The following is a 17422-nucleotide window of genomic DNA, read 5'->3' on the forward strand; positions in this document are numbered from 1 at the left end:
GCGCCACCCCAGGACCAGTCAACATAACCCCTCCTGGCAGAGGGAAAGGACAGAGAGGCAGCACACAGGAAAGGTGGACACTGAGTCCTGCGGCCACAGTGTCACAGAGCTGACTGTTAGCCTACCCATGCACTTTCTGCAGCAGGACCAAATCAGAGAGTAGAGAGCAAGGGGAACCCCTGTGCATTCCAACTGGTCCTGCAAGAGAGTGAGTGAGCCTTCTAGGGAGAGTTTGCCCCAGACCCAGGGCCTCTCCACAGAAGCAACCAGATGAGATCCCTGCCACCCACACCCCTAGTGTGGGCATCATAGGGATTCTTGGGATAGCGACCCCAACGTTGTAGCCTCTGCCTTGCGGGTCCACCAGTGTAATCCAGGCAAACAATCCCTGGATCTCAGACAGAACTGCATAATAGTGGCCTGCAGGCCACAGCAATAGTCAGAGAATCTGCGCATGCACACTGCGCCCACTAAAAGCACACGCGAATAGCACCAGCATCACATTCCTTACTTAGGTAAAACAGAAACCATAGTGCACAATCCCAAACCAGTGAACCTCTCTCATCTTCCTGAAAAAAACAGTCCAGAAAACAGAAAGAGCCGATCATAGCCCTAACTACAATCTCAAGGAACAAACAGTGAGGATTATAAATAACCAGATGGCTAGAGGTAGACGTAAGAACACTCCCAACAAAAATCAGGACATAATGACCTCACCAGCAACCCCACAAAACAATGGACACTTCAATTCACTAGTTATACAAGAAAACGACCTCAAAACTATGTTTCTCCAGCTATTAGAGGCCCATAAAGATGAAATGAACAAAGCCCTCAGAGAAATAGCCAAAGAAATCGAGACTAACCAAGAGGAAACAAATCATGCTCTCAGAGAAATGACCACGAAAATTGAGGCAAACAAAGAAGAAATGCACAAAGCTCTCAAAGAAATGTCCACACAAATGAAGGCAAATAAAGAAGACATAAACAAAGCTCTCATAGAAATACAGGCAATTATACCCAAAGAAGTCGAGGCACAATTAGTGATACATAGAGAGGAAACGGACAAAAAAATAGAAGCTGTCGTTGAAAAGCAGGACTCCACATTCAAACAGATGAAGGAAATGGTGCAAGACATGAAAACAGAATTAGAATCAATAAAGAAAACACAAATAGAGAAAAACCAGGAGCTGGAGAACATAGAGAAAAGATCAGGAACTACAAAGGTAAGCATCACCAACAGAATACAAAAGATGGAAGAAAGACTCTCAGGAGCCGAAGATACACTTGCGGAAATTGACACGTCTCTCAAAGAAAAAATAAAATCAGAAAAGTTCCAAACACAAAACATCAAGAAATCAAGGACACCATGAAATGACAAAACCTAAGAATAATAGGAGTAGAAGAAAAAGAAGACATCAGGCTCAAAGGTCCAGAAAATATTTTCAAGAAAATTATAGAAGAAAACTTTCCCAACTTAAAGAAGGAGATGGCCATGAACATACAAGAGGCCTACAGAACACCAAGTAGACTAGACCAGAAAAGAAATTCTTCACGTCACATCATAGTCAATACACTGAACCTACAGAACAAAGAAAAATTCTAAAAGCAGCAAGGGAAAAAGTAACATATGAAGGTAGACCTATCAGAATCACACCATACTTCTCAACAGAAACTATGAAAGCCAGAAGGGCCTGGGCTGAAATCATACAGTCCTTAAGGAACCACATATTCCAACCCAGACTACTATACCCAGCAAAACTTTCAATCAACATAGACAGAGAATTCAAAATATTCCAAGACAAAACCAAATTTAAACAATATCTACATAGTAACCCAGCTCTACAGAAGTTACTAGAAGGAAAACTCCAAACCAAAGAAAACAACTACATCTAAGGAAACAGAGGAAATAGATAACTACACAACAACAAAAAAAAAAGAATACAAGCAATGAAACTCAGTGACACCACCAACCCCACATCTAAAGTAAGTAACAATTGTTGGTCATTAGTTTCTATCAACATCAATGGACTCAACTCCCCAATAAAATACACAGACTAACAGAATGGTCGCGGAAACAGGATCCAACAAGAAACATACCTATGCAACAAAGATAAACACTACCTCAGAGTAAAGGGCTGGAAAAATGTTTTTCAAGCAAATGGTACCAGAAAACAAGCTGGAGTAGCCATCCTAATATCTAATAAAATAGACTTTCAACCCAAGTTAATCAAAAAAGATAAGGAGGGCCACTATATTCTCATCAAAGGAAAAATCCACCAAGAGGACATCACAATTTTGAATATCTATGCCCCAAATACAAGAGCACCTACATTCGTAAATGAAACAATATTAAAGCTTAAATCACACATTGATCCTAATACCCTAATAGTGGGAGACTTCAACACTCCACTCTCACCAAGGGATAGATCAACTAGACAGAAAACAAATAGGAAAATAAAAACACTTACAGAGACCCTAAATCAAATGGACCTAATAGACGTCTACAGATCTTTTCATCCAAACTCAAAAGAGTATACCTTCTTTTCAGCACCACATGGAACCTTCTCCAAAATAGACCATATAGTTGGTCATAAAGCAAGCCTCAATAGATACAAAAAGATTAAAATAATCCCTTGTATTGTATCTGACCACCATGGACTAAAGCTGGACCTCAACAACAACAGAAATAACAAAAAGCCGACACCCACATGGAAACTGAACAACTTGTTACTCAATGACAGCTGGGTTAAGGAAGAAATAAAGAAATTAAAGACTTCCTAGAATTCAATGAAAATGAAGGCACAACATACCCAAATTTATGGGACACATTGAAAGCAGTGCTCAGGGAAAACGTTACAGCACTAAGTGCCTGCAAGAAGAAATTCATAACATTACATACAAACAACTTAATGGCCCAACTGAAAACCCTAGAAAAAAAAGAAGCAGATACACCCAAGAGAAGCAGACGGCTGGAATAATCAAAGTCAGGGCTGAAATCAATCAATTAGAAACAAATAAAACTATTCAAAGAATCAATGAAACAAAAAGCTGGTTCTTTGAGAAAATCAACAAGATAGACAAACTCTTAGCCAAACTAACTAAAAAGCAGAGAGAATCTATCCAAATCAGCAAAATCAGAGATAAGAAGGGTGACATAACTACAGACACTGAGGAAATTCAAACAATCATTAGGTCATACTACAAAAGCCTATATGCCACAAAATTTGAAAACCTAAATGAAATGGACAATTTTCTTGATAGATTCCATCTTCCAACATTAAGTCAAGATCAGGTAGAAAGACTGAATAGCCCTATATAACCCCAAGGAAATTGAAGCAGTCATTCACAGTCTCCCCTCCAAAAAAAGCCCTGGGCCAGATGGTTTCAGCGTGGAATTCTACCAGACCTTCAAAGAAGTGCTAACACCAATTCTCCTCAAACTATTCCACAAAATAGAAACAGAAGGTACATTACCAAACTCATTCTATGAAGAGACAGTCACCCTGATACCTAAACCTCACAAAGACCCAACAAAAAAAGAGAACTTCAGACCTATCTCTCTTATGAACATTGACGCAAAAATCATCAATAAAATACTTGCAAACTGAATCAAGAACACACCAAAGATATCATCCACCACGACCAAGTAGGCTTCATCCCAGGCATGCAGGGGTGGTTCAACATATGGAAATCCATCAATGTAATCCACCACATAAACAAACTGAAGGAGAAAAACCACATGATCATCTCCTTAGATGCTGAAAAAGCATTTGACAAAGTCCAACACCCATTCATGTTTAAAGTCTTGGAGAGATCAGGGATACAAGGCACATATCTAAACATAGTAAAGGCAATATACAGCAAGCCTATAGCCAACATCAAACTCAATGGAGAGAAACTTAAATCAATCCCACTGAAATCAGGGACAAGACAAGGCTGCCCACTCTCTCCATACCTCTTCAACATAGTACTTGAAGTCCTAGCCAGAGCAATAAGACAACTAAAGGAGATCAAGGGGATACAAATCAGAAAGGAAGAGGTCAAAGTGTCACTATTCGCAGATGATATGATAGTGTATATGAGCGACCCCAAAAATTCAACCAGAGAACTCCGCCAGCTGATAAACACCTTCAGCAAAGTGGCAGGATACAAAATCAACTCAAAAAAATCAGAAGCCCTCCTGTATACCAAAGACAAAAGGGCCAAGAAAGAAATTAGGGAAACAACACCCTTCACAATAGCCACTAATAACATAAAGTACCTTGGGATGACACTAACCAAGCAAGTGAAAGACCTGTTTGAGAAAAACTTCAAGTCTCTGAAGAAAGAAATTGAAGAAGATATTAGAAGATGGAAAGATCTCCTGTGCTCATGGATTGGTAGGATTAACATTGTGAAAATGGCCATACTGCCAAAAGCAATCTACATATTCAATGCAATTCCCATCAAAATGCCAACTCAATTCTTTACAGACCTTGAAAAAAAGATTCTCAGCTTCATATGAAGAAATAAAAAACCTAGAATCTCCAAAATGATTCTGTACAACAACAAATCATCTGGAGGTATCTCCATCCCGATCTCAAGTTGTACTACAGAGCAATAGTAATAAAAACTGCATGGTATTGGCATAAAAACAGAAAGGAGGATCAATGGAACCGAATAGAAGACCCAGAAATAAACCCACACACCTATGAATACTCGATTTTTGACAAAGAAGCCAAAACTGTTCAATGGAAAAAAGACAGCATCTTCAACAAATGGTGCTGGCCCAACTGGATGTCCACATGCAGAAAAATGAAAATAGATCTATATTTATCACCCTGCACAAAACTAAAGTCCAAGTGGATCAAAGACTTCAGCATAAAACCAGATACTCTAAATCTGTTAGAAGAAAAAGTGGGGAACAGCCTAGAACTCATTGGCACAGGAGACGACTTCCTGAACAGAACACCAACAGCACAGGCTCTAAGAGCAACAATCAATAAATGGGACTTCATGAAACTGAAAAACTTCTGTAAAGCAAAGGAAACCATCATCAAAACAAAACGAATGCCTACAGATTCGGAAAGAATCTTCACTAACCCTTTATCTGACAGAGGACTAATATCCAGTATATACAAAAAACTAAAGAAGTTGAAAAGCAGCAAACCAAGTAATCCGATTAAAAAATGAGGAACAGAGCTAAACAGAGAATTCTCGACAGAGGAATATAGAATGGCAGAGAAACACTAAAAGAAATGCTCAACCTCATTAGCCATCAGGGAAATGCAAATCAAAACGACCCTGAGATTTCACCTTACACCCATCAGAATGGCCAAGATGAAAAACTCAAGTGACAACACATGCTGGAGAGGTTGTGGAGAAAGGGGAACCCTCCTCCACTGCTGGTGGGAATGTAAACTGGTACAACCACTCTGGAAATCTATCTGGTGCTTTCTAAGACAATTAGGAATAGTGCTTCCTCAAGACCCAGCTATACCACTGCTAGGTATATACCCAAAGTTTGCTCAAGTACACAAAAGGGATACTTGCTCAACCATGTTTATAGCAGCTTTATTTGTAATAGCCAGAACCTGGAAACAACCCAGATGTCCATCAACGGAAGAATGGGTACAGAAATTGTGGTATTTTTACACAATGGAATACTACTCATCAATCAAAAAGGAGGAAATCATGAAATTTGCAGGCAAATGGTGGGATCTAGAAAAGATCATTCTGAGTGAAATATCCCAGAAGGAGAAAGACAAACATGGTATATACTCACTTATATAGACCTATAAGATATGATAAACATAATAAAATCTATACACCTAAAAAAGATAATCAAGAGAGCAGACATGGGGTAAGATGATCAATCCTCATTTAGAAAGACAGATGGGATATGCATTGAAAGTATGACAGGAGTCTACTGAGCACATCTGAAAGACCAACTAGCAATGTTTTCAAAGCAAAGACTTATGACCAAACCTTTGGCAGAGTACAGGGAATCATAAGAAAGAAGGGGAGTTAGTCTGATGGGGAAAGGATAGGAGCTCCACAAGGACCAAATATATCTGGGCACAGGGTCTTTTCTGAGACTGACACTCCACCAAGGACCATGTATGGATAGAACCTAGAACTTCTGCTCAGATGTAGCCTGTGGTAGCTCAGTAGCCAATTGGTTTCCCAAAGTGAGGGGAACAAGGACTATTTCTAACAGGAATTCAACGACTGGCTCTTTGGCCTCCCCAACCCTCAAGGGAGGAGCAGTCCTGTTAGGGCACAGAGGAAGGCTTTGCAGCCAGTCCTGAAGATACCTGATAAAACAGGATCAGATGAATGGGGAGGAGGTCCCCCCCATCAGTGGACGTAGAAAGGGGCAGGGTGGAGATGAGGGAGGGAGGGAGGGACTGGGAGAAAATGAGGGAGTGGGACAAGGCTGGGATACAGAGTTAATAAAATGTAACTAATAAGAAAAAAATAAAATTAAAATAAAAAAAAGAAGTGTAAGTGTTGGGATCCGTAAACAGGCATCTCTACGGCCATCCCCAAGGGACCTGACAAACTGTATATCAGGCATCTGTGAAGCCACCTACGGACCACCTGAAGTCACCGCATGCTCAGCATACCCTTCTATGAGAACTCAAAGCCCCTCCTCTCACTCTCTTTCTCTCCTGCCTGCCCAGAGGCAATCTCTGTGACCCCTTGCCCCTTCCCTTCCCTTTTTCCTTCCCCCTGCCCTTTACCCTTCCTTTTCCCCTTCCCTTAATAAATCTCCCACGTGGAACCAGTTACACGCATGTAACTCTGTTGCACAACCCTAAAATAAGGATGGATTTTTAAAAAAATGTCTGGAACAGGCTTTCAATTTTTCAACACCTATCTATAGTCACTAAGTCTCTTGGAAACTACAGAAAGCCCATAGTGTGTGCTATTTAACAAACTCATGAAGACAAATGCACTTAATTACCCTGACTCACTTATTGTGAGAAGCAAGTACTTTAGTTGTTCTGTACATAAGACTTTTGAAATTTTGTGGGAAAATAAGAAAATGGTCATGTGAGTTGGTTGCTCCTAGTATCTCTAGATAAGTTGACAAAGGGAAAAATGAGCTCTGTGATAAAATTAACCAATTTCTAGTATCTCAGAACAAGGTAATGAAACAGTGAACAAAGCCATAACATTGACCGGCTCTAGATGCACACAAACTGTTGCAGAAAGCCAAATCAAAGCTCTCATTATGATGTTAGTGTTTTAAAAAAAAAATGTATAAACAGAAAAATTTATCAAACCAAGGAAAGACAACTACATTGAATCATGACAAGAGGGAATCCTAGCCTGTGAACCAATAAACAGACTTCAGCCAGTTTTCAGACTCACAACCCCTTGAGTACAGGGATGGCCAGGTCCCCAGAAGGGACGACCTTGATAAAATACCTAAGTTTTACTGTTTGCTTTCCTCCACTCCTTGCCCAGAGGGCCCTAAGGCCGTTCACAATAGTTACTGTACACCATGGGAAAAGAAATAATGAGGCTTCTGGAAGTCTATCTGATACTGGCTCAGAACGGACACTGATTCCAGCAGAGCCCACCAAAGACTGTGGCCCTCCAGTTGAAGAGGGACTTATGGAGGTCAGGTAATTAATATAGTTTTTGATGAAGTCTGGCTCACAGTAGGTCCTGTGAGTCCCTGAACTCATCTGGGGGTATTTCCTCAGTCCTAGAATGTATGAGTGGGATGGACAGGCTTTCAAGCTGGCATAATGCCCACATTGGTTCCCTGACCTGTGAGATGAAGGCTATTCTGGTAGGAAAAGCCTAATGCAAGGCAGCCGCTGGGTTTGTCATCACCTGGGGAAATAGTCAATTGAAGACAAGATCACATCTCAGGAGGAGCTGAATAGGTTAGTGCCACCGTCAAGGACGTGAAATATGCAGGGTGGTGGCTCCCAACACGCCTCTCTTTCGCTATCTTTTCTGGCCAGTGCAGCAGACAGATAGAGCCTGGAGAATGACAGTTGAGTACTGAAAACTCAGCCAGGTGGCGACTCCTATGACAGCTGCCATGCCAGATGTCCTTACCTGAGCAGATTAACCAGTCCTGGTACATGGTTTGCTGCTATTGATCTAGCAAATGTCATTTTTCTTGGTCTCTGTCCATGAGGAGCACCAGAAGCAATTGCTTTCAGTTGGCAAGGCCAGCAATATACCTTTCCAGATGCACCTCAGGGATATATTAACTCCCTAGCCCTGTGTCATAACTTCATTAGAATGGATCTTGATTGTCTGTCTCTTCCTTATCTATAGATTACATATATTAACTGTATAGATGCCATTATGCTACTTGAGCCACGTGAGGAGAAGATAACCACTTTAGACTTGTTAGTAGCACATACACACATCAGAAGATGGGCAAGAAACCGAAAATCTGATGGAGTTCTACATTACTGAAAATTTCAAAGTACAGAGGTGTGAGGCATGCAGAGACATTCCTCCTGTGGTGGAGGATAAGCTGGCCCCTCCCACCACCAAGAAAGAAGCACGGTGTTTAGTGGGCCAGTTTGGATTCTGCAGACAGCACATTCCTCACTTGCTTGTATAACTCTGGATAATATACCAAGTAACTCAGAAAACTGTTATTCTTGTGTGGGTCCTAGAACAGGAGAAGGCTCTTTAATATGTCCAGCCTGCCATGCAGGGTGCTCTACCACATGGACAGTATGTTCCAGAAGACCTCGTGATACTTGTGGTTTCAATGGCAAATGAGAATGCTGTTTGGATCCTTTGGCAGGATGCTCTATGTGAATCACAGAGGGGAACTCTGGGATTTTAGAACAAGGCTCTTCAAGGCTCTACTATTGTCAGCAGACAACTGTTCGTCCCTTGAAAGATAGCTCTTGCTCTGTTATTGGGCCTTAGTGGAAGTTGAACATTTGACAGTGGCATACCAAGTTACCATGTGATGTGAGCTTCCATCATGAAACCGTATCTGACCCACCCAGCCATAAAGCAGTATGTGCACAGCAGCAAGCTATTCTAAAATGGAAGCTGTATATATGAGACTGGGCACCAGAAGGTCTTGAAGGTTCAGCAAGTTACATGAAATTCAGGTCATACATGCTGTTTGGAGGGAGAAATGGCCAGATGTGAGGTTGTTTCCTGAGTCATGGCTGTAGCCAATGGGTTTTCTAGATGGCCAGGGACTTGGTAAGAACATGGTTGGAAAATTGATGAAGACACCTGGGGAAGAAGTATGGGGCTAGACATCTCCAAATGGACGAAGGATGTGAAAATCCTTATGTCCCACATAAATACTTACCAAATGGTGAACTCAGCTGAAGAGGAGTTCAACAATCAGGTAGATAGGATGATGACCCATTCTGTGGACAGTCATCTCTTTCCTCAGCCATTCCTGGGCAAAGCAGCCATGGTGGCAGAGATGGGGGTTATGTATAGGCTCAGCAATATGGACTTCCACTCACCAAGACTGACATGGCTACAGCTGCCACCAAATGCCAGCTTTGTCAACAGCAGAGACCAAGACTGAGCCCCAGATTTGGCACTATATTTATAGTTGATTAGAGCCAAGTAATATGCAGCCAAGTAATATGTGTTTGAGCTATGAAGTTAAACATTATTTAATACAAATATAGAAAAGTAGATGAGGGGTCTGCAGAGACGGCTGAGAGGCTGGGCATGCTCACTGGTCTTGCAAAATATCTGGGTTCAATACCCAGCACCCATAGGGCAGCCCAAAGCCTCCTCAAAGTCCAGTTCCAGGTAATTCAATGGTCTGTTCTGGCTTTGTGGGTTCCTGCATACATGTGGTGTTTACATGTATACTAAAAACACACAATGCAACCACACACATACATGAACACACATACCCACGTACACACTTACACATGCACACATGCACTCACAATACAACCACAGGCAAATACATGAAATAAAGTAAGTAACAAAAAATTAAAGCAAAATGGTTAAAGTTGAAACTAGAAAAAAGAAATAGTAAATAAGTGAAGTGTTTATCATTGTAGAGGGCAGGAAAAGGAAAAGTGCGAAAGGAGAAAAGATTTTAAAAAGAAAAGAAAGAGCTGAGAAAATGTTTTGAAGTGGTAGAGAAAAGATAAAATATTAGAAAAAATGTACAAACAAAACTTGATGAATGGAGGAAAGAAAAAAACAAATACATATAATAAAAAATGAACATAAAAATACAGTTAAAAAGGGAAAAAGGGAATGATGAGGAAAAGAAGACATAGAATAAAGACTTCCGGGTGACAAGGTATTTTGGAGTCTGTGTCTGTAAGTTGTATTTAAATATAAGAAACAGAACAGTAGGTAGACCTTATACCCATAGGAGAAATAGCTAACGAGAAGCAAGCTCTTGTGGGAATTTAGCTACAAAGGTGCAGCCAAGCTACTGTATCCAGCTAAACTAAACAGTGCATGCCGCCACGTAGGGTGAACTGATCCATGGGTAAGTGTTTTTACGGGTGGGCCCTACACGATCTGGACAGGGGTGGGCTGAAGAAATGCAACCAGAGGCTGGTGAGACATGCATGGATATCGGTAGAGCAGGGGAGGAAGTGGAGAGAGAAACAGAACTGTAGTGTGAGAGCCTGAAGCTGAGACCAGGAGATAATTCATCCTAGACCACCGCCCACTCTCCTCCACCATTGCTTGATCAAGCTGCATTGGATTGTGGGAAGTGAGGCCTGGACTATAGCACAGTATCTTGATGGTGCAGCAGAAGTCAGCCCGGGCAGCACGGCCTTCCACAAGCCCTCAGAGCATCAACCACAGAGGTGCTCTGTGTGGGAAGAGTGATTCCCCAACACCAGAGATGAGGCTGGAGCTTGCATGCAGGAAGCCTCAGAGCAGATAATTCTGGCAGGAAGTGGACTGCAGCCACAGGAATTCATCCCGTCTGGAAGGAAACACTGATTTGTGTGATACTGACTGCCTGCTCTTGGTCCATTTGTGGAGTCTGCTGAGAGGATGATTTAAGGGGAGGAAGACATGGTACATTTCAATAAGGAAGAAGTTCTAAGGGCACAACTAAAATGGAAGTTTCTTGCTTCTTTGAAAACTCAGTTTTGTCATGTGATGTTTTGCTTCGAGCTGTCTCATGAGAGTGGCGTGACATTGGTCAGCTAAGAACATCCATGAGTGGACTCTGAGGAGAAAAGATATATAGAAGCCCACGGACAGTGAGAGATGGGTTTGGGAACAACATTGCTGCTCTGATCTTCGTGCTTCAGTACTTGACTTTGCTGAGAGAAATGTTCCAGAGAACTTCTCAGGGCAATCCAACTGAGTCTTGCAGCTTTCGCTGACTTGTCTGAATCTTCTGAATCATGCCAATTCGTTTGGTGCTTGGTGTTAGTCTTGGTGTTAGCAGTGGACTGGACTGCTGGTATTCTGAGGACTGAGTTTGGTAATCCTCTAAGGACCCATCGACCCTAATCAGCAGGAAGTAAATAAAAGAGAACTAAAGCCCTTTTCCCTACTAATCTCCTACCTAAGGTTGGAGGTTGGAAGGGTGGTAAAGGTGTCTGAGTAAAGTAGGTTTGGTGAAAAATCTAAGCCTACACACAACCCCTTTGGTATCATGTTACACCTATTTATCATTTACATTTTGTACTTTACTTGCAAGGCTGTTGTATCTCACCTTTTCTTTCCCCCTAAGAAGTCATTTATGACTATTCTTCCTTCATCTTCACCTGTCACATTGTCTAATCCTACAACAAGGTAACCTGGCCTTAGCAGATGACAGCAGAATGAGCAAAGGCTCCAGGCAGGCTGGCCTCTGGGGTGACCAGAGCCTCTGTAAAGTGAGTGTGCTGACCTCTGGAGTAATAGTGGGAGTAGCCGAAGTCTCTGTGGTATAGTTCACTGACGGCAGGGATAACAAATAGGTGACCAAAGCCAGTTTTATCTAATAGATGGATTATATACATTCTTCTCAGGAGCTCTTGGAACCTTCTGTAAAATCAATCATATTATTGGCCACAAAAAAGCTGTAACAGGAACAAAAAAAAAAAACCCAAATAATTTTTGAAACCTATCAGATCATAATGTTATAAGACAGGAAAGCAACAGCAAGAGAAACTACAGAATTACATAAGTGCTTGGAGACAGAACAATGTACACTTTGCATCCTTTCTTACACAGACAAAAAATGGGGATCATTGCAACAGGTCGGGATGAAATCTGGAAGGTTATTAGGGAATGCTTCAAAAACTCACATTACAAAAGTTGGAAAATCTGAAAGGTATGGATGAATTCCTAATCATGTACAACCTACCAAAATTGAATCAAGATTTATATAAGCAATCAAAAGAGACCTTCTGAATGAAGTTTTAGCATCTTCCCTAGGGTCCTCCTTGTTGTTTAGCTTCTTTAAGACTTTAGGTTTTATGTTTATCCTATATTATATGGCTAATATTCACTTATAAGTGAGTATATACCATATGTATCTTTCTGCTTCTGGGTTACCTCACAAAGGATGATTTTTTTCTAGTTCTCACCATTTGCCTATAAATCTCATGATTTCCTTATTTTTAATTGCTGAGTAGTATTCCATTATGTAAATGTTCCACAATTTCTGTATCCATTCCTCAGTTGAGTGACATCTGGGTTGTTCCCAGATGCTGGCTTTTACAAATAAAGCTGCTATGAACATGGTTGAGCAAATGTCCTTGTTGTGTACTTGAGCATCTTTTGGATGTATGCCCAGGAGTGGTATAGCTGGATCTTGAGGTAGCAGTATTCCTAATTGTCTGAGAAATAGTCAGATTCATTTCCAAAGTGGTTGTGCAAGTTTGCATTCCCACCAGTAGTGGAGGAGGGTTCCCCTTTCTCCACATCCTCTCCAGCATGTGTTGTCACTTGAGTTTTTGATTTTAGTCATTCTGCTGGATCTAAAGTGAAATCTCAGGGTCATTTTGATTTGCATTACCCTGATGACTAAGGATGTTGAACATTTCTTTCAGTGTTTCTCTGCCATTCAATATTCCTCTTCTGAGAATTCTCTGTTTAGCTCTCTACCCCATTTTTTAATTGGATTACTTGTTTGTTGGTGTTTAACTTTTTGAGTTCTTTATATATTCAGGATATCAGCCCTCTGTCAGATAGAGGGTTGGTGAAGATCCTTTCCCAGTCTGCAGGCTGTCGTTTTGTTCTGACGACAGTGTCCTTTGCTTTACAGAGCTTTTCAGTTCCATGAGGTTCCATTTATTGATTGTTTTTCTTAGAGCCTGAGCTGTTGGTGTTCTAGAACTCCAGCTGCATGGAATCCAACATCCTCTTCTGGAATCTGCCTACACCTACACACATGCTGTGTCCACAAACACAGATGCACGTACACACACATTTAAAAAATAATTAAGTCTTTGTAAAATATCAGGTGCCATGAGAATTTCACTCCACCAGTAGCCGCCATCTTCTGTCTCCTTCTGAGGATGTGCACTGAGCCTGCTCGCTCCTCAGGTCGCCCTTGACAATGACCACCAAATAAAGAGCAGTCAATGAAAATTAGTCCATTTGCACAATGGAATTCTATTAGCACTAAAAGAAAGTAAAATTGTGGCATCTGCAGAAAAATTAATGGAACTGGAGAATAGACTGAGTGAGGTGAGACAGGTTCAGAATGACAAACACTATATGGTCTCTCTGATGTATGGATCACAGATTTGAAGTCTGGAATTTCTGTGTTTAAACCAGTGTGCACTACTGTGACATCTAGGAAGAAAGAAAAGAATCACTGAGGGAGTTGCTGTCTCGGTAGGGGACAGTGTATGGATTTAGAAACAGATTTAACACCATTCACAATAGCCACAAATAACTTGTGTTATTTGTCACACCAATAGAGTACCTTGGTGTGACTCTAACCAAGCAAGCGAAAGACCTGAAAAAAAATCTCTAAAGAAAGGAATTGAAGAAGATATCAGAAGATGGAAAGATTCCCATGCTCGTTGATCAGTAGGATTAACATACTGAAAAAAAAAATGGCCATCTTGCCAAAAGCAGTTTTACAGATTCAATGCAATTCCCATCAAAATACCAACATAATTCTTTACAGAACTTGAAAGAACAGTTCTCAATATCATATAGAAAAACAAAACAAAACAAAAAACCCAGAATTGCTAAAACAATCCTGTGCAATAAGAGCTCTTCTGGAGGTATCTCCATCCCTGATCTCAAGCTTTAATATAGAGCAAAAGTAATAAAAACTTCATGGTCCTGGCATAGAAACAGAATGGTGGATCAATGGAATCAAATCGAGGACCCAGAAATAAACCCACACACCTATGGAACTTGATTTTTGACAAATATCCAAACATGTAAAATGGGAAAAAAAAAAAAAAAAAAGACAGCATCTTCAACAAATGGTGCTGGTCTAACTGGATGTCTACATGCAGAAAAATGCAAATACATCCATATCTATCTCCCTGCACAAAACTAAAATTCAAGTGGATCAAAGACCTCAACATAAAACCAGACACACTAAACCTGTTAGAGTAAAAAGGGGGGAAGAGCCTGGAACTCATTGGCACGGGAGACAACTTCCTGAACTTCTCCACATGGGTCTTTTGGAGAGCAGTAAGTGCTCTAACTTGTGAACCATCTTCAGAGCCCAAGCATCTGATTTTCTTTTTTTAATGCAGACGTTTAGGACTATAAACTTCCCTCTTAGTTTTTCCTTTATGATACACAACCAATAGCTTTTGGTGTGTTCTCTTTTCATTTCATTTAATTACAGAAAATAAAAAATTTCCTTCTTGGTCTCTTCAGTGGACTCCCACGTGCGCCCCATGCCTGTTGTAGTTGGCGTTTATTATTGGCTATTGGTTTATATTTTATTAACGCTGCTGTTAAACCTAAACAGCTGTATACCCAAATCACCACGTAGACAATGGGATTTATTTAATTAACCAAGAACACAATGCTGGGCAATACTATATAAAGTTTCTTATTTTTCTATTGCTCAAGGCAGCCAGCTTGTCTCTCTAATGGGAAGCTTCTCTAGGGAAATAGATAGCAGCTTGGCATAATATAACAGGCACGCAAAAGCCTAAAAAGATATTTTGATTAATCCAATCTTGTTTTGATTTTAACATGATACTGATTGTACGTTCATTAATAATGGTTACTTATATTGCTGATCCCTTTACATGGGTACAACTCTAAAACTGACTGAGACATAAAATATGTCTCCAGAACTCCAACAATATTTGGCCAATAAATCCTTGGCTATAATATCCTCAAAATATATTATGCTAATCTTTTAGTTGGCATAGGTAAAATCCTGAACATCTCATACATTTATAATTTTAGAACTCTATAATGCTTGTGAGAAAATATATGTGTACAGAAAAAAAGAACTGGACACCAGATATGCTGGATCAAACCTGAAGGATTCATTCTTCAGCATGCTGAGACATTGACACATCTGTTCCAGCATCTTGCATGTTCCAGCATTCTGCTGTTCCTGCCTCAACTGCTTCAATTGCCGTTTCTCATCAAAGCCTGCTCCCAAGAGAACTTTAAAGAAAGCTACTAATCTCAATTGGTCCAGCATTTTAGACTGTTCCAAACAGGATGTTTATTAAGCCTAAAATTTCTCAACATTCAAAGACTGGACCACAAATGTTATTGCATGCTTAATTAACCATTTTTTCCCAATTTTATTTGGGCCTCAGACAGGATTTCTACATGTCCAAAATGTCAGCTGGAAGAAATCCATGAGAACGGCGTCCAATTTTCTTTAAAGGGGGTTTGGTATGTTTTGGTTGTTTTCTATGGCTATGAATTTTATTGTCATTGGGAGATGTTTATAAATTACTACTGGTGTTATTCAAAGTGAAACAAGGAATATACAGGGATATCTTAAAGGAATAAGACAAAAGGTAGATTATTGAATCTACTCAACTTAAGGTTTTATTTGTTATTCTCAAATAAGGTTAATTTGAACTCTGGTATAGGATTTTGCATATTGATGCAAAAAAGTCTATTTTTGATACGTTGGTATTAAGCCTTAGTTTATTGATAGAAATTCAAGGTTACTTCCAATACTTTTAAACTGCTATTAAAAACTGTATAGGATATTAAGTAATGCAAGTTAATTGCTAGTTATTGAACTCATAGTTATGTCAGACACTAGTCTAACTTATCACAGGAGTATACATACTAAGTTTAACAAATAGATATAATTTTGTATGCAGATCTATTACATAAAGATAGGTAGTCTTCAAAAAATTCAGAGACCTACAGAATATGTCATTTAAAAATGTTTTTATTATTTTAAAGATTCTTTGACAATGAGACAAGTCATTTCCTGGCAGCACCCTGCCTACCTGAAAGAAGATAATGAGCATCGAAGAACCTCCATGTGGAGACGGCTTGGAATATGGCAAACAAGCCACTTGGGTAAAGAAAATACCCTCACTTCACGACAGACAAATTCTGCCTAAACTTGGCAAGCTTAAATGCAGGACAAGTTGACTGCCACATTCTGCCAAGACAGGGTAAGCAAGTCCTAAATAGTTCCTGTTTCACATATATGTCTGTCAAATATTCTGAGCCAGAAGGCTGAAGATGATGTTCCAACGTTACAGAGAGTTATGGGTGACTGTTCAGGCAGCAAACTGTTTCTGTCAATTTTTTATTTTTTGGAAGCTGCTAACATGCACTTCCTATTTATTCAAGTAACTAATTTTATTCCTTCTCAAGTCTCTGATGGGGTTGAAGACCAAATAGTTATAGTGCCACAATTAAGCTTAAGTTGTTTAGAAGTTGAGAAATCTTTTCATATAGGTAAGGTAAGAACTGGGAAATAGTAAGAGCTGGAGAGGACAGGGTCTCCACAAGGAGAGCAACAGAACAAGAAAATTTGAACATAGGGAACTTCCCAGAGACTCATACTCCAACCAAGGACTATTCATGGAGATAACCTAGAACCCCTGCACAGATGTAGCCCAGGGCAGTTCAGAGTCCAATTGGGTTACATAGTAATGTGAAGAGGGACTGCCTCTGACATAATCTGATTGGCCTGCTCTTTGATCACCTCCCTCTGGGGGTGGGGGAGCAGCCTTACCAGGCCACAGTAGAGGACAATACAGCCACTTTTGATGTGAACTGACAGACTAAGATCAGAAAGGAGAGGAGAACCTCCCCTATTAGTGGACTTGGGGAGTGGCATGCAAGCAGAGGGAGGAGGGAGGGTGGGATTGGGAGGAGAGGAGGGAGGGGCTTATGGGGGGATGCAGAATGAATAAAGTGTAATTGATGAAAAATTTAAGAAAAAAGGGAAAAAAATAAAAAAATAAATGACACAATTTTGTTCATAAAAAAAAGATTCTTTAAATCACTTGAGGTATTAAAAAATACATTCATTATTCAAAACATTAATGAAAAATCACCTTTATTGCTAAAA

The sequence above is a fragment of the Meriones unguiculatus genome, chromosome 14 (assembly GCF_030254825.1).
Source record: "Meriones unguiculatus strain TT.TT164.6M chromosome 14, Bangor_MerUng_6.1, whole genome shotgun sequence".
Classification (NCBI taxonomy): Eukaryota; Metazoa; Chordata; class Mammalia; order Rodentia; family Muridae; genus Meriones; species Meriones unguiculatus.